Here is a 20,598-nt window from a genome sequence, read left to right as displayed (position 1 = left end):
CGCATTTGGAGAGATAGTCAAGGACAGTTTGAGGGAGACATCATGTGAAAAAGGTCACCCTTTTTAGAAACCCCTTTTTATCTTGCTTTAGTAATTAAAACACTCAAAACAAAATATGCTTCTGTCGCACAGGGGGAAGGGCAACTATGAAATGTGTGTCTGTGCCGTGCCACACATGCAGAGACTCGGCGGCTGCCCTCAGCTGGGCATGTTGTGCGGGGTTGGAGGTCAAAGGTCGGACCAAGGTTCAATTTGGCCTGCCATCATTCAGGGTCCCCAGACGCCTGCACCCCGGCTGTCAGCAGCACTGCATCCAACACAAAGATCAAATGAATGATTATCGTCATTTAGACACAATAGAAGAGGAGTCTCATGATGAAATAGGGAAACGTGAAAGTTACATTTAATTGAATTGGATTTGCTGACTGTGGAACGTCACTAAAGTGTTTTTGTTTTAACAACATTTGATAATTTGTGCTTCTTACATTTCATATTGACTAATGACCTTTTTTATTTTTTTTTATTTTGTGTTATTTAGGATCAGCAAACTCATTTTACACTAAATAATAAACCATATATGTCCCAGATGAGTGTTTAAAACAAGCGTAGATCCCAGGAGAGGACACAATAACCGCACCATTAAAACCGTGAGGTGTCGCACGCTTGTGTACAGTCGAGTGTAGTCACCTTTTAATGGGAGTGAACTCACTGTCTCTTAAAAAGCAACACACACTGTTTTATAGGTCACATCAGAGCTGCGTTCAAAGCAAGCACGCACCACAACAACAGGATGGGCCGCTCTCCACTTCCTCCTCCGGTTTACTTCGCTTCCTCTATTAATGCTTTTATTAAGCATTAGGTCACCGTGGATTATTGTTTATGATACCAGAGGATGAACAGACACAGGAACGACTGTGTAAACACCAAACTAGTTTCAAAACTTGGGGGTTGAAAACTTCCAGAATATTTTTTTATTAAGTTTCAAGTAAATTTTTTAGTTTTAGTGCAGCCGTAACAATCTATCATTTAAAATGGACAATGGAATAAAAGCATCATGTGTAAAGAGAGTAAATGGATTGAGGCATCTGAAAACACAAAATGGGATTGTACCACGCTGAGCTCTTTTAAGATGTCTCACGCTTTTGCTATTAATGCACATGCATATATTCATCCAAGCTGTTCTTTAAGCCCGTCCGTGGCTTTCTCTAGCATCTAGTCAACACCCCTCTTTAAGGGAAATGGGCAAACCCCAGCTGAGGCCCTTTTTTGTTACATTTTGACCAAATGTTGTAAAAGTGTTAGACGCAATTTTAGGTGAGAAACTGTACCGTCAGCACAAAACAAAGTACAAGAATTCAATTATCGCTCTTTACAGTTCATCAACCGCAGCGACGGGGAGTTAAAAGTAACGAGGCGGGGGTGTCTAGCGCCGGGTCAGCACGTCTCTATCACCGCGGTGACGGAGGGGCCAGCTGAGGATGGACGCGGTGTCCCGGGACGTGTTCCTCCACCCCGCCGCTCCCGCCCCTCCCCTCCCCTCACTCCCCATGCCCTGCCTCCTACAAGCACCTTTTGTGTGGGCTAAATGGGCCTGGATGCACCCCTTTAACTTTGATTTCCATTTTCCATTGTGCGTCCATTGACGGGGAGGGTGACTCCATCTGTGCCTGCCTTGCATGGTGCCACCCTTTCAATAGGCATATGCTCCACATGTAAGACCAAATAATGGGTGGAAAGAATAGTGATATACAAGACGGGCCCCTCACTTCAGAGAGGGAGAGAGAGACTGAGGAACAGGGAGGGAGAGAGGGAGAGAATACTTCATTCATCAATTTATTACATGGCCCTTAAAACTCCATAGCCTTTTTTTTTTTTTTTCTATGTATATTCACGAGCGCAGAAGCGATTACACAAAGGCTCCTGCTGAACTGATGGCGTTTTAAACTCCGGTCAAGCTGCTCCGCTCGCCTCCTGAACTGTGCTCGCCATGTGCACGTGCGCGCTACACGGAGGGAGACGCAGCTTGCCCCGCCACCGGCCACAATGGAAGCGCCCACGGAACAATTGACAACTGTTAAGTGAGGTGGCGCGCCGGGGTCAGCTTTGACTTGGAAATGTGCAATATGCTGTGAAAACAGCCCCTTGTGTTCGCTCTCCCTCCTTCAGATCTTATCTCCACATGTGATAACTCCACTTAAGATCTCATACAGTAACACACATTAAGTCATTTCCCTCTCCAAACAAACTGAGGAGGGAAGTCGGTGGAAAAAAAACCCACAAAAAGTGAAATTTGGTACCTGATCGTTCTGAGCCTGTGTTTTCTCTCTTGATTTTTATCTTCGAGGTCTTCATCTTTTCTCTCATGTCGGGATTATTTTTGTCTTGGAACCCAATTGAGCCGATGAAAGCGCCTAAGACGGGAGTGGGAGGAGGCGAAGCTCACGGCTTCATTTGCCTTCCATTCCACTTCATTCATTTACTTATTCATTCATTGCCTCTTTCTCCCTGTCCATCAACCTTATCCTAATCTCTCTTTATCCCTCTGCTCCCTCTCTTTCCTTGACACCCATGACGCCCGCTGCCCCCGCACTCACCCCAACGCCGTCTTGCCCCACCCCTCGCCATTCCTCCTGTTCAGTTATAAGGCTCTATCGATTACAAGCCTGTCGTACAAAACAACCTAATGGAGGGTCAGCTTTAATGTGAGGGGCGAGGGGGCCCCCTGCCTTGGTGGGGAGCTGAGCCTGGAATTAAAACACCCCTTCTCCCACTCCCATGTCCCCGCTCCCTCCTGCGCGTCCCTCTTAGCCCCTCTCCATTGGAGAGCGGGGGGGGCCATGAAAAATCAACAGCGTAACCGTCAGCCCCCCCCCACACCTTCCTCCACTCCCTTTACAAGGCCCACCGCCGGCTGCAGCGGCTGCCCATGTGCGAGGGTATTTAGTGGGGGCCTGAAAGCTGAAAGAAGAAGCGTCTGGATCAAATGTGTGGCTGGGTAGGGGAACAGAAGGAGCCCTCTCAGGAGGGGTGCTGAGGCCCCAGCTCGTTTTATAGACTCCCCTGAAAGAACGTGATTACAGATCATTATCCAATTGAAGCAGATTGATGGGCTGGGGTCAAAGTAATATAGCTCATAGTAGCTGCGCGGAAAGGGGAGGGGTGATAGGAGAGGACAGAGGGCAGCGCAGAAGTGTGGGGTGAGGTGGGGGTGGGGGGGGGGGCTTGCAGACAGGATGAAGATGGTATAATGACCGGATTGTCACCACCGAATAGAGTATGGGGGGGGGGGGGGACGAGGACCAAAGACGGAGAGGGAGGAGGAGGAAGACCCAAACTTGTCGAATGGAAGAGTGGGGCTTTTCTTTTTCAGGAATGGATTGAAGTGGTAGAACAAGACGGAGAGGAGAGATGCTGGACTGGAGTCTTGTCCTAGTACCACAATAGAGGGCTTATGGGTAACGGCCATGCCACTGAATAGCCTTTTGATATTGCCCGAGACAAAGTGTCTTGCAGATGCAAGAAGAAAAAAAAAAAAAGAAAAACTCCCTTGAAGACTGAAGACAGCGTGAGCATGTTTTGGATCAAGCTTGGCATTTTTTTCCGCTTGGGATAGTTAAAACAAATTGGATCCTAAATGATGTTGTCCTTGTTCGCTCGGCGTGCAGGAACCGGCACATAGCAATTATGCATGAGAATGTGCTGGAGTAAAAAAAAAAGTATAAAAAAAACTTTGTTCTGCTTTCGAGTAATTATTGGATTAATAAGGAATGCACTGATCTGTGGGTGTGATGTATAAAGAGGGGCACATGCTGTACTGTACACGTGGGAGGTGCTCTAAGCATCTGTTGCTCATATCAGGATGATCGGAGGAGCATCGGAGCAAGTGCAACCACAGCTCGGGTTCACACATAGTGCTCCTGCGTGTACTGTACATACAACACACGGTATAACCCTAACCCACCCATTCTGTTTCCCTCTGAGATATCAGCTGTGTATTTGTGAGGAATTTTTAGTCGGATACACTGAGTTATTGGATCTTAAAGTGCAGGACGCCAAAAAGCCCACTTCCTCTGTTTTATAGCTTGTCTGGGAAGTGACACTGAGCTGACTGACCATGTCATGAGAAGGCCTAGTGTGTGTGTGTGTGTATGTGTAGTTTAACTACAAAGCAAGAAGGTCCCCAGTTGGAATCTCGCTCCAGCAGTGTCTTTCTGTCTGGAGTTTGCATGTTGTAACCCATGTCTGTGTGGATTTTCCTGGCCTCCTCCCACAGTCCAGAGACATGCATACCGGAGATAAGTTCATTAGAGACTGTAAATCGGCCATAGGTGTGAATGTGTGCATGATTTAATGATGTCCCTGCAATGTCCAAGTGCCCCCCCCCCCCCCCCAACTCTTGCCAAATCTAGCAGTGACATTTGAAGCAGAAGCAGTCTAGATAATGGATGAATATTTTGTTTTGTATTCATGTGTGGCTATCTGGTAGGATTCTGTGATTTTGTGTAGCCCAGCCCTGCTCAGGGAACCAGCCACGGATAACACTGAAAGTTTGGAGACATTGCTTGATGCAGGATGAAGTAAAAGCATTTGGGGAAAAAGAGCTGATCTCACGTGGATGACTGAATGTCTGCTGTCATTTTATGGAAGCGTTTATAATTCTTCTCAGTTGATCAGTTGATGTCTATCTCATTTTATAGCATGGGACCTTGATTTGCGTTTGATATTTGTACGGGCACATCAAGCACCAGGCTTCACTATGGGTGAGACTGTAATTGCAACTTAAATCAGCTGATCTCCTGATTCAACCACATTCACATGCCTTTGAGACTCACACCTTTTCTTTCAGCCTCCAAACACAATCACCAAACACTGGTTCCTGCTAATCACAAGCTTCGTGGCTACTGTTGCTGTTTTCCTAAAACAAAGCGAGGACCACGATCACGAAGGCCTCGATTGTTCGATTTCAGGAGCGGGATCTGTTTGAAACTTTAAGGCCCGAAGCATCATTAAACTAAATATTTTACTCTGGATCCCAGCAACAGCTGTTTTCCATTAATCTCTTGTTTTGTGTGCAGAATATTAAAAACAAGAGTTTATTAGTCATTCTTCAATTTAAACGCAAGAGGACACAAGTTAGTGAGTCTGTTAAACCAGTGCATAAACAAGTTGTCTTTGAAGACGCCACACACTGTAGCTCCAGCTCGGCTACCTGCATGCTAAACCCGGTTACAGGCGAGGGAAGAAGCCCCGACTCCCTCTGCGTTACACTTAGTCAGATAATTGGAAATGTGAGGGCATTAATTCCAACGGGATTAAGAAGGGGAATTAAATATGTTAATCCCCAAAATAGGTAAATAGCCTCAGTGATACAATAACCAATTTCTAGGGTTTTCCTCCCCTGAGGACATGTCTGCCTTTGAAAGCAACATGCTCACACACAACTGCACACGCACGCTCACGAGCGGCTGCAACGAGAACACACACACACACACACACACACACACACACAAACACACACACACACACGCTGCAGAGGAAAGCCAGAGAGAGAGACAGATTCTCGAGTGTTCCAGAAAGTTCTTCAAGGTCATGCCTGTAGTGTTGTGTGGCACCGCAGCCGACTCTCCTGAACCTGCTGCTCTCAGGTCTGCCTCTTTGTTCCAGATATCATTACCTCCGTTGCTCTGCTCCGCTCGGGTCCCCCCCCCCCCCTCCTGAGACCGCTTTGTCGCCATGTGCTCATCTGCCTTGTAATTATAGCAGGGTCCTGGATGTCACAGTTTAGGGACTCTGCCTGGGTGTGAGCGAATGTGAGCGTGTGTCAGGGGGCTGAGCTGGCGTGTCAGACGTGTGGCATCGTGCTTTTGTGTGCGACTGTAGGTGCGGATCAATCTGTGATGGATGCTGTTTGTTTGTTTACGCACATGTCATTTCAATCGTCCCCCCAAAAAAAGGGGCATCCCAGTAGGGCCCGTTCTCTTTAACCTACGAAAGCAGAGGCATCACCATATGATGCGGCAGCAGAGCTGGATTTTGATATTCCGTGTCAAGTTCCCCCCAGAGTTCAAAGAAAATCTTTGTACACAATTAGTGTGGGGGGGGGGGGCGATTACTCCTGTAACTGAATCACAGCAGGGGGGGGGGGGGGGGGGGGGGAAGAGGGAGAAAAGAAAACACAGAAAGAGAAAAGTCAATCATTCAAGAATGCAAGACTGTAATTCACCACAGTCAAATTCAATAAAGTCATTATTCCTGGCTTAGCTGTGGCAATAGTATTTTTCCTGGATATCCTATACTGCTTATCCCAATTCCTCTCTCTCTCTCTCTTTTTCTCTGTCTGTGTCGCTCGCTCTACTTCTCTCATCATTCCTCTCTTCTCAAATCTGGCCACGGGGCATAGGACGGCCATCAATACTCTCATTTTTGCAACACGAAACCCGCTTTTTACCAAAGATTCATCTGCCATGGATGTCATTCTGCAGCCTCCACAAAAGCGAGCGAAGCAGCCCCTTCATGCCAAACGTCTACACACTACTCCTGACGAATTCTATTAGGCCGATTACACGTAATGATGCCAAAAAGGCAGCGAATGAAGAGCCGGGGAGTTATCGGGGGGGGGGGACACACTTGGGGAAAGTTTTTTATCTCAATCCGGTTGAAGGAGGAACCACACGCACACAGTCTAAGCTGTACTTATCAGTTATTAGGCATTTAAATGCCTGCCCAGAGAGAAATTAGATTCCAGAGGAGTTAAGAAGATAATCAGCTCGTAAGGAGAGTGTAGCACTTCCAACACATTTTGAACGGAGGCTGAGACAACAGACTCAGATATAACAACTGGACTCATTGATTTGTATTAGTGCGCCATGCATATTGTCATCAATGACAAATCTAAACAAATAACCCATCCTGAAATTGTTTTCCAAGATCTAGAAATAAAGGAGGAAAACCTATATGCTAAACAATCGCTCCATTCTGTCATCATCAGTGCACCAGACATTTCATGTAATACAGATATTCTCAACTGATCATCAATACAGAGGGAAATGTGATTTATTCTCCACCTCTCTGAATCCTCACAATTTACACAACCCATCATCCTCAGGGATGTTTTTAAATCTGGTAATATTACCAAGATGTCACTTGAATAAACCTGGATGAACAATAAAGCCATATTTTACAATTTATTTGTTACGTTTGGCTTTCTTTATGTTTTTCAGATTTGGTTGTTGGTTGCAGGAATAGTTGTCTGCGGGTGGAAATTTTCAAAAAAAAATCATAGGAATTGTTCAGTCTAGGCAGAGATGTGCCAAGATCACCGGAGATGGCACAATTTCACTCTGACTTGGTCGTCTTGATTTCTCTGTGCTGGAGAAGTATGACAGTGGGTACTGCAATTGTGCATTTCTCTCTCACCGCTAAACATAAACACTTTGCCCAATGGAAAGCAGATGCTGCCTCCATTTAACTCTACTAGGAATTAACTCTACTGCCTATTGTTTAAAAGAACAGGAAAAAGCATTCTTTCATGCAGCTGCTTGTTTTGGTCCTTGATGTGGGACGGGTCGGTGTTTCACGGAGCAAGTGTGTATTAGTTGCACATCCCTCCCTGCTGATAACTATGGCACTAAAAAGGAAGAAAAACACGGGGCCCGGCTTTCACCACCTTGCCCCAAAAACTCTCGGCTCGATTGTTGCCAGTGGAACAAATTGTGGAGCGTTTACCAAACTTTTACTAGGTCCACAAAACAAGATCCCGTGCCATAGATGTGGGAGAGGGGGATTAACTTAGGGAAATGAGCACAGGGTAAATAAAGGTTGTCCGGTTTGCCGTGCTCACAGGAAACACTATGCAGGGGACCAGTGACGGAGGTGGGGGTGAAGTCGTGGGGTGGGGGGGGGCTCATTTAATACTCCCTCTCCCTCCCTCCCTCTCTTTTCTCGGCTCCCAGGCACAGATCGGAAAGGAATGCTCTGTTTCAAAAACCGCAAGTCACCTCTGAACGTGGGAGCATTTGGCGTAAGTGTTTCCTGTTGCAATAAAAATGTATGTCAAGTACGCGAACCCCTGTGCTTGAAGCCTGTTGAGCACACACACTTCTACACCACACGCACACACACACATTTCGCACATATACACCACGACCACAGTATTTTGTTTTGGAATACTCCGCAGTAAAAAGGAAATAAATTAGTCCGTTGTGAGCTGCGCTGCCACTGCCCAAACACAACAGTGTGATTAAACCAAATATGGAGAGTGTGGTTGCTGTGCATGTGTGTGTGTGTGTGTGTGTTAAGAGTGGCATTGTGAAATGGGTGGGGGGGTTACTGTGTGATACAAAGCCTGTGCCGTTCTGGTGCCGGGCTCATGATAAGAGTTTGGGAAATCGTTGCATGTTGGTTGCCACAGGCAAAAATGTGCAAGGGGGCTCCAATAATTTTTTTCATTATTTCTTTTTTTTCCTCCCATAATTTTATTCATTTACCTCCCTCTCTGGATAATTGTTTCTGTCAACCAGCGACGGCTTGATAAAGGATTTCACGCCGCAGAAAACAGTTACACAGCTACTTTGGAAGGTGATTGCCGGAGACGATTATATTTATCACCTGCCTTAATATCCATAGTGTGGTGTGAATTCATTCATTCTCTGGGGATCGCTGTCACAGGGAGCACGGTGTGAAGAGTTCTGCTCCCAAATGAGGCAACACACATCAGACACATAACACTTTGAAATAAGGACACACAAAACATGCTTACAGTAATTATCACTGATACTTGTATCTTATTTACTGTCAAGCAAAGAGTCCATTTGTCTATTGTGTTTAAAATGTGTGTTTGATTTAGAGACACATTGTACAAACACTGTTATCACTAAGTTGTTCTTGTCACATTATGCAATAATGCAAAGTCTTGGATCAAAAGAGAATCTTCAAATATCAACTCCACCGTTTTCATTATAATTGACTGAAATTTTCACACACCAAATTTGATACTCATATTTGTGGAAAATACTTTGTGAATAAGCAAATACATAAGACTAAAAGTGCGTTTAGTTTTAAAAACCTTTATATTTAATACAAATATTTTGTTAAACCTATTAACCTAACTTATTAAACCTATAAAGCCAAAAACGCAAGATTTCAATTGGTGATTTAGATTTAATATACACAAACATTATATCCTTAATCTAAATAACACATTGGAAATGTGACACTAAACTCTCAATATATCTAAATATATAATCTCATTGTTGTATCTGTAAAGTCAATTATATTATTATTATTATTTGTCTTAATTCTGAAGCATTGATGTAGTGTTTCCATCTATTAGATATATCGCTGTATTAGCTATGCTTGCGAGAACAAAACATTTAGCTAATATGCTGAATTAACAAAATAAAAGCACAATTACGGTCCTGCTTTGACAGAGTGTAATACACTGTAGCCGAGATGTATGACGATATAGTGTTACCCATTGATGATCAGCCTGTAAGCTACATTGATAACGTTAGCAATCTTGAAAAAAAAAAACTGGACGGGTATGCTTCTTGCTGTTTGGTCCCAGGTCTGAATCAATTTACACAGTGCACGAGTTTGAATATCACGAATCACTGCACGACTAAAAACTGTTTGCGATGTTGAAGTAACTCACATTTTACCCACACGTCGGTCAACAAATAAATTGGCTGTTAGTACCAATCTGTCCTGGACCAGTCGACCACCACTGCACTGAGACACAGTGTCACCTGTCAGCTCAGCTGTCCCCAACAGGAGCAGCAGAGGGCGGCTGACCCGGGACCTGTTTTCCCACCTCTGACACGTTCCAGAGGGAAAACCAAACTACTGCCTTCATGAGGTGAAAACAAAGAGCTCAACGTGAGAGTGACACAGACAAATCTTACACTCAGGCACTTCCCTGCAACTAAAATACACACCCCGGTCAACAAGACCTATTTAATAAATTCCCAAATATCACAACTGAGAATAAATACGTACAAATGTGTTCATGAAATGTGAAGTGATCTGACATGAATGATATACCCGAGTTTATATGTTGTATACTGCTATTCTATGTCTATGTATCCATGACATCTACTGTGATGTGTACATACTCTGTGTGCTGATACATGACATGATTTGCTCAAAGTGGATTGTGGGTAATTAAGATGGCGACAACAACACATCACTGAGCTTTCGGTCTTTAAAACATTTTATAAAGTGAAAAACTACTTTTGCGTGAACAGCAACTGACAGAACACTTATTTATCAGCTTTGTTAAACAAAAGAAAAGAAAAAACTTTGTAAGCCTCCAACATGAACCTTTAAATTCCTCAGTACACCTTTACCTCAGCCACGGCCAGTTTCCCACCCACTACAAACGAGTGGCCTCCTTCGCCCTGCAGTTTCAAAACATGTTGCTCTGCCTCCACTCGGAGAAGCTTTTATTGCCCCCCCCCCCCTTTGTGGGACATCCTTTTTCCCCCTCCCTCTTCAAAAGCAGGAAAATCAGTCCAGGCGCAGTCGCTCTTCCCTCTTTTATTGCTCCTCTAATAATACTCCATATTCATGCCTTCATCTTTTCAATGTACTCAGTGAATGTGTGTGTGTGCGGGACTACAGTGCGGCAGCATCACTTTACTGCCTCTGTAGTGGGGGGGGGGGGAAGGCACTGGATGGATAGAAGAGACTAAGCCTTTTCATTCTTCTCCAGATATTTACTGCTACAGTAAGTCTGAGTGGCTTTAACTGGGCCTGCACACGGGGTCATATAAATGAAAAGAACAAAGTGAAATAGCACATGACAAACACGTGGCGGGCGATTGTGGCTTTTACGGGAGACGCGGGGAGAGGCAGTGGAATAGAAGAGGGGACCGGTAACACAGTTTCTGTGCGTGCACACGTGTGCATGTCTCGTTACGTCTTGTTAAACCACTCTGTGCCAAAGCAGCGCAGGCCCCTCTTGCTCCCACAGAGGCCCACAGAGGAGGTGGCGGCTGTGGAGGAAGAGGAGAATGTGAGCTGGAGCGTTGGAGGGCAGTTCCCTTCGCTGGCTGGAATGAATGGTATGGAGCAGTAGTGACCACTCATGCATGCTCCCATACCTCTTTCTCCCTCCATCGCCCTCTACACCCACGCTCTTCTGTCATTTGAGTTTTTTTGGGTGCAGCAATGCAGAGAGAGGGGACTGAGAAGGAGGGCAAAAGGGAAGGAGATAGAGAATTGAGAGGTATTAGGATAAAGAAAAGGAAAGAGAGGGAGTAAAGATGAGAGAGAAGGAATAAGAGAGCCCACAGAGGACAGGGAGAGGGAGAGAGGCAGGACTCGAGTCACCGGGCCACTGGAGTTTGAGAGCAGCACAGCATGAAATAAGGGAGATGAGCAGATGAACCAGAAAGAACCCAGGCTGCTCATTACAAAGGCCCAGGCCCAGACTTCTAGCCTGCACACAATGTAACACACACACACACACAATGAACACGCTCAGACACGTGAAGGCACACAGAAATGCACAGGGCGCGCTGGGAAACCAAAAGAGGAACTGCACACACAACGTATGTCATTTGTTGGATGCCTTTATGTGGGCATGTGCACACAGACATGCGATGTCACATGCTGCAAATCGACAAACAACAACACACACACAAATAAATGTCCATGTGCTGCAAATGTCTGTTAAACGAATAGAATTAATAAATCAGTTTAAAAAAATAGGATTCTGCATCTTCTGCCACAATCAAAGAATTTATTATTTCAGATATATCGAAAATGCTACACTTGTCAAAACTTTGGCAGCCAATCCATAACCAAACAGGGAGACTGAGAGGAGGAAGTCTCTCTATATATATTCTCTCGGTGTGACCCTCGTTTGTTTGCATTGTGAAGCTGATGAAACATTTGGTGCAACTTGTTTATTTGGATTTAATTTCCTCCCCTCGGGTTTGAGCAATATACACAGTTCACAAACACCATGTGTCATGAGGCTGGATGACACCGACTTATGAGCGGCGAGCATTAATCTCAACATCAAAGCCACATCACAGTTAACAGCACAGTTGCATTGAACGGGGAAATTAAATTAAAGTGAAATTAATTTACTTGCAGATATTATAAACACACATTTGAGCTACAGCCTAACCTGTTTGTAATTTTTCTCATCACTCAATAAAACATTCAATCTTTTTTCGCACCAATAAAACCAGCACGCAGGAAACGACTCCATCTTTTTAAACAAACAAATCAACTTTGATAGAGTACATTGCTTCATCAACATTTATAACTCACTCTTTTATCGCTCAAACACACACTGGAACTGAGGGCCAGTGGTGGTATTGAATCCAGCAGGGAGATGTCAATATTAAAAGGAGACGTTTAGAGATGTAACAAGGAAACCGAACAGCAACACGCTCCTCACATATTCCTTTACAAGTTCTCATAAGACCTTTTTTTTCTTCTTCTTCTTCTTCAATTTCAGAATTGAAGCTGAAAACCAGTGCTGCAGTGGTTTCTGATAATCTCCTACCAACCAGCTCTCTGCCGCATATTCTGTGAAATACTGCCATCTCTTGGTGGTTCTGATGAGGACAGACGAGGAGCCGCGGTGGATGGACGACTGGGCCTTCAGTCCTGTGTCACTGGAGGCTGCACGTCTGTTCTGGGATCAGTATAGAAAGTTGGATTCTACACCGGGAGTCATGAAGGAGGACGAGACAGCGGACACACGATCATATCCATCTTTCTGTGTGTAGTCTGGATATTACCCGAGTTGTGGTGATCTGTTGACAGTCGCATTATGGGCACGGAAATTAAGTCCCCTTATCTAAACTTATCCGTTTTGTAAGGTCAAGCCATGTTTTAGGACTAGGGTCAGATTCAGGTCAGAGGTTAGGGTGAGGGTTATGGTTAGGCAAGTAGTAGTTATGGTTACCCTATGGTCAAGGTTACACTCCAGGAAATAAATGCAAGTAGAGTGTGTGTGTGTGTACGTGTGTGTGTGTGTTCAATTTTATGTTTTAAAGAAAGGATAGGGTTAGCTTAGGCGGAGGTTTATGACAAAAGTTGGTGTTATAGGCAAGGAGTGGTCAGAGTATGGTTGAGGTGTGTGTGTGTGTGTGTGTGTGTGTGTGTGTGTGTGTAATGCATGTTATCTCTTATCCTCAATAAGTCTAATAGTAAAATTGAAAAAATTGAAGATGAATGCTTTTATCCATAATTGTGATAACTAATAAAAACACAAGTTCAATATATTTGACTATATGTGATATTGTGAAACAATAATTCAAAATATAACCTACACCTTGGATTTTGTGATGAGATTGTGTGATATGGACTTTTCACATCTTTCTCAATTTCTGCTGGTATCATACGATTTGTTTTATTCTGATCCAAATTAATCCTTTATTGCCTGAGAAAGTTACAATGTGAATGTAAAACATTATTTAAACCTAATTTCAACACAAGGAACTATTAAGACTACAACTATATACATTGTAAACAAAGCATATATGTCACCTGTATTGCACATGTATGAAATTGTAATTACACACATAGAAAATGATTATAGTACAATTAAATTACCGATAAACCAGAGTGAGATACACGCAAGTGTGTGTGGTCTACTGGGAGCAGTGCTGATTGTACACTGGAAAATATAGAAGGTGCATCCCACTACATAATAACACACATGAAGTCTGAAGTGGCTACAGTTGACTGTAGCATGGAGCTGCTGCACAGCCGACTGGGGTAACCCTGTCCTGATGTGTGGGGGGGGGGGGGGGGGGGGGGGGGGGGCATTCTGATTCATTCCGATCCTGAAGTTCCGATCCTGAAGTATTTTCTCCAAAACAGATAACGAGGCTGGATTTGTGTGAGTGTCGGGAGGCTGAGACCTGCAGATAAATGTGACATCTTCTGAACGTGGGGGGGGGGGGAGAGAGAGAGAGAGAGAGAGAGAGAGAAAGTGTGTGTTCTCTCGCTGCTTTGCTTCGCAGCATCGTGCGGCTGTAATTCAATACTCCCCAGTCAGTGCTTTGCAGGATTTCTACAGAGAGACTGTTGTGTTTCACAGAATGTATTTCCAGCACGGAACAGGTTGTTCATCACAGGGTCTGTTGATCTTGAACACACACTAACACACACACACACACACACACTAACACACACACACACACACTGAGCAGGGAACTTTGAAGTGTGAAAATAAACATTTTGACCTAACCACTAATCTCTCTCTCTTTCAGCTCCCTTTCTTTCCCTCTTCTTCTCTCTGCTCCCCCTCCCCCTTCCTTTCTCTGATCTAAGGCCTCTTAACGTGACTTTCATTTACAACTTTCATTCCCACTCATCCCATTAGTCCTTTTGCTATTGTAGCGGAACCAGCGCCAGGGCCTCTGGTTAGTGAAAATGTCAGATTCTTTGATTTGATTTTATAGGATTTCAGCGGGGACCGAGGGCCTGACGCGGGTTCTGGCCCCGTGCGGCGAGCGGACGGACTACTGTTTGCATTTAAACATCCATTTGAGCCCGATTCCCCCCGAGGATTCATTTGTTTCACAGAGGGTCAATTACCTCTCAGCAACCAACCCCTCCATACGGGTTTTCCTGTTTAGTTTGGGTGTAGGAGGTAAGGTGCCTGACCGAGGTCACGCTTTTAATTAGGCTCTATTAAGACCAATAACAAACTGATTATTTGCTAAATGACTCTTGCAAACTCAGATTCTTGGTGTCGGGTGCTTTTCGAGTGCTTCTCATCCACATCTGTTTTCTGAAAAGCCCATTGACTAAAACATGGCCACAAATCTGCTTCGATGGAAGTTTCTATGGATACAGATTCATCTCTTAACCTTCCCTCTCTATCGCTCTCTCTCTCTCTCTCTCCATTTCTACCCCCCTGTGCAGTGTCATTGCCAAGCGCTAAGTAAATATGTGCTCTCCGTGCTCCTCGTTGCCTTTCAATATTTGGCAGCGTGGCGGCGGGGGATCCAAATGTCTGCATTTGTGAAATGTCAGTGGGTAAAGGGGGATGAGTTTAGAGCGGCACACACCGTGAAGCACCTGCTGTAAAAAGGCGAGAGCGGCGTGGGGAAGTTTCATCTCAGTTTGATCCGAGACGGGGAAAGAGGCTACGCACACATAACCCCACTCAATACCTCACCTCGGCATTTTACGACGCCATTTAGAGTTATTACGGAGATTAGAGGCCTTGATTTAATGCTGTAATTGATTATCAGTTCCCTATTATATTGTTGTTTGTACAGACGTTAGAATTATTCACCCTTTCAAGCGAAGGCAATGATTCGGAATTATTATTATCTCACCTCGGCTCACCTTAAAGTAACGCTAACCAAATGAGATTTAATGGAAGGCAACCCGTGGACACATCTGCGTCTCCTTAAAAGACCATCGTGGCTTAATGTATTCAAAATGCAGTCATTGATAATACCGCTGACATGATGACGTTTTCATGTCTGCGAAATGGGGAGGAAGGGTTCGCCGTGCAAGAAAGCTCAGTTGTTTAACAAAAAAAAAACAGTTATTATTAGTTCCAAAAGGAGAGGAAGTGTGTCTGGCAGATTTGAGGTTATTTATGACATCAAATAAGGTTTGATTTTATGTGAAAGGGTCTGGATGAGCATGACCGGCCATGGGAAGTATCTTAGGCCTCCGGGGACTGAAAAAAAAAAGAAGACAGGAAGCCCTGAAGAGCCACTGCAGGCTATCTCCTCCTCCTCCTCCTCTTCCTCCACACTGCTTGGCCTTTGTCTTTACTTGGCATGTGTGTTTGTGTGTGTCTCTAACCGCGTGTGTGTGTGTGTGTGTGTGTGAGTCTGCATCTGCACCCTGTCCTTGTTGCCTGTCCCTGGCTGCACCATTGAAGGCAGCTGATCCTATCTCATGGCAGTATTGTGGCAGCCCCTGCTGCGATTTATCAAAGGCAGCTGTTTGGAAAATACCAGAGATGCCTAATAGGAAGCACTGATGGCCTGGATTAACTCTCTGCCCAGCAAGACCCCCACGTCTGAGATGAAATGCACCAGATCAATTATTGTGAGCAGCATGCAGACTCCATGCATGTCATATTGTCCATGCACAATTTATATTAATATATTCAAAATTTTAAAAGACACAAAGAATGCTTATTTCACTTTAGAGTCCCTCGGATTCCGCGTCTCTTTTCTCTCTGTCTGAATGTATTTATCAGTATAATTACAGCTAATAATTCCTTGAAAAATTAGAAGGAAAAGACCCATTATTTCTATTATTTAGATTGTGCACCGAGACTCAGGGGTTTGATTGTGTTTTGTTTGAACAAGTCAGTTAATGAATACCAATCGCTGGATGCTGGTAGTTCCCCGACGCATATCTGTTGATCTGGAGGTCCCAGCAGATCTTGGCCAAACACCGGGCCAGGCAAAAACTAATCTGTCTGTCAGTATGGGGGTTGGAGTCCTAATTAGGGGTCCTGACTCTCTGTCCGCAGCTCCAAGTCAAGCGTTAGTTCTCCCTGATTGGTACAAACCTCGTTTTTCTAAGCCTCAAAGGTTCGCGGAGAGGGTCAGCGGCTCGCCGGGACTGTGATTTGCTTGTACCTTTAAAAGGCCATTGATTACGTAATTAGAAAAGGGAAAATGTTGCACCGCTGTGGATGAAAAGGGGGCTGGTGGGGAGGGGGGGGATGGAGAACTTTGTGCATTGAATGTGAAGTAAGAAATCAGCAGGTACTTGTGCACATGGTTCGCCAAATGCTGCCTACAGGACGAGTATTTCTAGAAATTAAATAAACTAGTTATTGTTTTTATTAAAAATGTTGCTTTAATCTTTCTTTTATGAGTTCCATTACCGTCCTCTCAGTTTCCTGGGTTCCACCGAAGCAACAGCAGAATTCTGGGCAACCGCTCACACAGCTATCTCATCTCTCGTATCATTTCTCCTCAAGCTCTGACTCACAATGGAAAGAGATAATCTGGGCAAGTTACTGCTGGGAACACAGCCTGGTCACTTTTACACCACATCATCATCATCATTACTGCTGCCCGTGAGAAGACGGTGGTGGAGGGGAGTGAGCGAGTCAGACTGTGGTCAGGTGCAGCATCAGAGACGAAAACACAAGTATCTTGTTTCCTTGCCTGGGCAGGGCGTTGTTAATCTGTCTCTCTGTGTGAGTGCATGTGTGTGTGTCTGAACACAAAACAATTCAACAACCTTACCCGGTCAAGACAATAATCTGAATAAGACACGAGTTGTTACAAAACGAGTTGAGGATTTTGCAAAAATAGAAAATAAATATCTTAAATAATAAAAAACAGTAGCATCTTACATTAAACTATTTCAGGTTTGGGTTTTAGAAGCAGGCAAAATAACATTGGGTTTATTGACGTAAATCATAATAAGGCTATTTCTCTGTAAACAGGAATATGAATGGAACATTATATTAGCAACCCATGTAAACACCATGATCAAACTAATGTCTTATTTTAAACAAGATCAATAGTCCGAATAATAGTGTCCATGTAAGCATAGTCACTGCATGGGTGTATTTTTACCCATCTTGGTGGAAATATTACTTGGGGAAGGGGGGGGGGGGGGGGGATCTCCAGATGATTAACTTTTGGAGCTGATCAGTCAAAGGTCAAGGTCAAAGGTCAACCAAAACAATCCATTATATGTCAAATAATAGTGCTAGAGAGACAATCTTATATCCATTATGCTGATGAGAGGATGATTCCCCATCATATGATGAAACACAAAGAAGTCAGAGAATGAAGTCAAAAATCTCCTTTCGAGGTATAAGCACGACCTAACGCTTATATAGAATGACAAATAATTCAGGGTAGGAGTGAAATCATGATGATGTCATTATAAGTAGTAATAGTGTAGTTACACTTCAGAATCTGCAGCTTATATAGATTAACCACTCATTTATCACCATCTTATGGTAAAAACGTTACACTTTAAAAAAGGGTAGCATCAACTGATTGGGGTATATATCACCCCTCCCATACATTTCATTTAGTCGGAGTTTACTTTAGAGCGTTTCAACTGCAGACTGGCCTTTTATAATGTTTTTAAGGTTAAAAGTAGAAAATGCTGCGTCGTGCTCAGAGGAGCCAGCTGCTCCGCTCGTCGCTCCCCGTCTGTCGGGGGGGGTTATGGATGACCTGCTCCGCGAACACTCACCGGGAGCAGAGGCCACATGCTCAAAAGCAAAATAAACTGCAGGGGAAGGAAGTAGTCAACATTAACAAGGATCCAATAAGAAGATTAAATGTAAAACACCAGCCCTGGTAATTGATGTGTTCCTAACTGCGTGTGTGTGTGTGTGTGTGCTTGGGTGTGTGAAAGTATATGCTCTGTGGGTCTGTATAGGTGTGTGCGCCTGTGTGAGTGTGCGTAGTAAAGTGTGTGGACATAATTGCTCCCAGATCTGCAGCATAACTCTGAGGGTTGATTAGCAAACGTCTCTACTGTAAATAGTTGCCACTAATCATGCAACACCACGGCTATTTGCATAAGTGAGGAGAGCAGGAATGAGCACACGGAAGAAACCTGCCTCATGTTCCACAGTGACAGTGATCGAGCTGCAGTTTTTAAGTAATTCACAAAGTAAAATCAAACCTTATACCATCAGAATAACAGCACTTCTGCAGTCATGTTCTTATTTTAATTCTGGATTTTGGATTTAAGGGGATAAAAAAGATTAATACCAATCTGGTTCATCCCCTTCTCCACCTATTAACCTCTGGTGCTTTCTCCTATACTGCAGTACTGTAGTTTATAGTGAAGAGTAGCATCACTGAAAGTAACGTGTGCTTCCTGGACTAATGATTCACTGACAGCATAATGGAGTAATTTTAAGTTAATGCTAATTTAACTGCACCAAATCGGTGCATATTCAAATTGATGCTTGATGCTCGCTCCTCACTCAGAAGTCTCAATTCCCCTACAGCGCCAACAGCAGGCAACACAGGCTAAAGCAGAAATGGAGTCGTCTCAGGTCAATAAACAACTTCAGCTACAACACTGACTACAACACAAACACAAAGACCACCTCCCCTTGTGAATCCTGTCTGGACTAACAGGATGTATTTCAACATTGTAACTTTAGTTTTTTAAGATTTCATAAAGATCATGGTTTTGGTTCAAGGTAAATTACCACATTGTGTCACTTCAGCTGTTTTTCTTAACCGAGTGCTGTGTGTGAACATAGCCATAAAACATTTGGATAATCTGTTATAATAGGATATTCAAGTCATATCAAGTATGATTTAATAACCCTAAACCAAAGTACTTTACAAACATGGCGAAAGAAAATAATACGTATGTATTAAAGTTAGAACAGTGCAAGAGAATTTGCTTATAAACATATTTGCTATTTCAAATTAGTTATACACTGTCTATATGTAATTCCTCTGAGGTTGTATTTTCAGGATTTAGCTCAGGCTTCAAACTGTTGCCAAATGTATTGAGATGTGAGTTGACTTTTGTTAGTTAATGATATGCATAAACATTTTGGTGAAGTTTTAAATTGATATATACAATTACTATTCTATTGGCTGTTTTTTTTTGTTTAACGTTTTCACCAATATACAATATCCATCGGTTTTGATTGTTTTGTACTTGCTACCTCATCAGTGTAGGGCAGGAAACTGGCTCCAGCTAACTGTTCAGTCCTGACATTACCTTTCCTTTTGTGCATGCTGCTACAGGCTGATCACTGTGAGTTATTTGTATTTCTGTAAACTAGTCACTAATGTCAGAAACTGTGACCCTTCAAAATAGTGTTGGGGGGGGGGGGGGCACCAGGTTTTCAGTGGAATATTTACAGGTGATCACCTACATTAAAATTAAAAATTGAATCAAAATAAAACAGAAAAGAAATCTGTCAACTGTGTGACTGCATTAATTTGTCAAAAACCTGTCAATGTCAAGAGATAAGTTTGGAGGTTGTTGTTGTTTCCTGTGTTAAGGAGGAATTTGAAATGTGTAACAGGCCACATGCAGAAGAGGAGAAGACACATGAATATGTAAATATGATAATATCTATATAAGAAGTTTTACTGACAAACAGGATACTGGTAAATATTACACATACATGTAAACGTATGCTTGTATTTAAAAAACAACACACCAGTTTGTTATGACCATGTGAGCTGTACAGAGTTCACATTAATGTACGCCTGTGTGTGAACAGATGGGGAACTGTACAGTACCAGGAGAACATGTGTGTGTGTCCTCCCTTCCTCTGCATGATACCTGCTCCTTTTAAAGATCCATTACAGAAAAACAATTCACATTCAAACAGCTGCTGTCAAACATTAGGATTCATCACTCTGAATTTTAAAGAAACCTAGACTGAAAACTTGAATGCCTCTGTTGCCGAAAAATTGCATCTGGTTAGTCTCCCCTCCGATGTAAACAAAATGCCTTTCAGATCTCATAAACAGGCAGATAGCATGATACACCATTGCTGTTAACACGCTGCCACCTTCAGTGCTGTGTGAGCGCTGACAGAAGCCCAAGGCAAAGTTAGGAAACACTAAATATATGCCATTGTGGTTAATAGATTGAACGAAATCCAAGACACTCAGAGATTATCCATTG

The sequence above is a fragment of the Platichthys flesus genome, chromosome 21 (genome assembly GCF_949316205.1).
Source record: "Platichthys flesus chromosome 21, fPlaFle2.1, whole genome shotgun sequence".
NCBI classification, from domain to species: Eukaryota; Metazoa; Chordata; class Actinopteri; order Pleuronectiformes; family Pleuronectidae; genus Platichthys; species Platichthys flesus.
The sequence above is the reverse complement of the archived record's forward strand: the minus strand, read 5'-3'. Positions refer to the sequence as shown.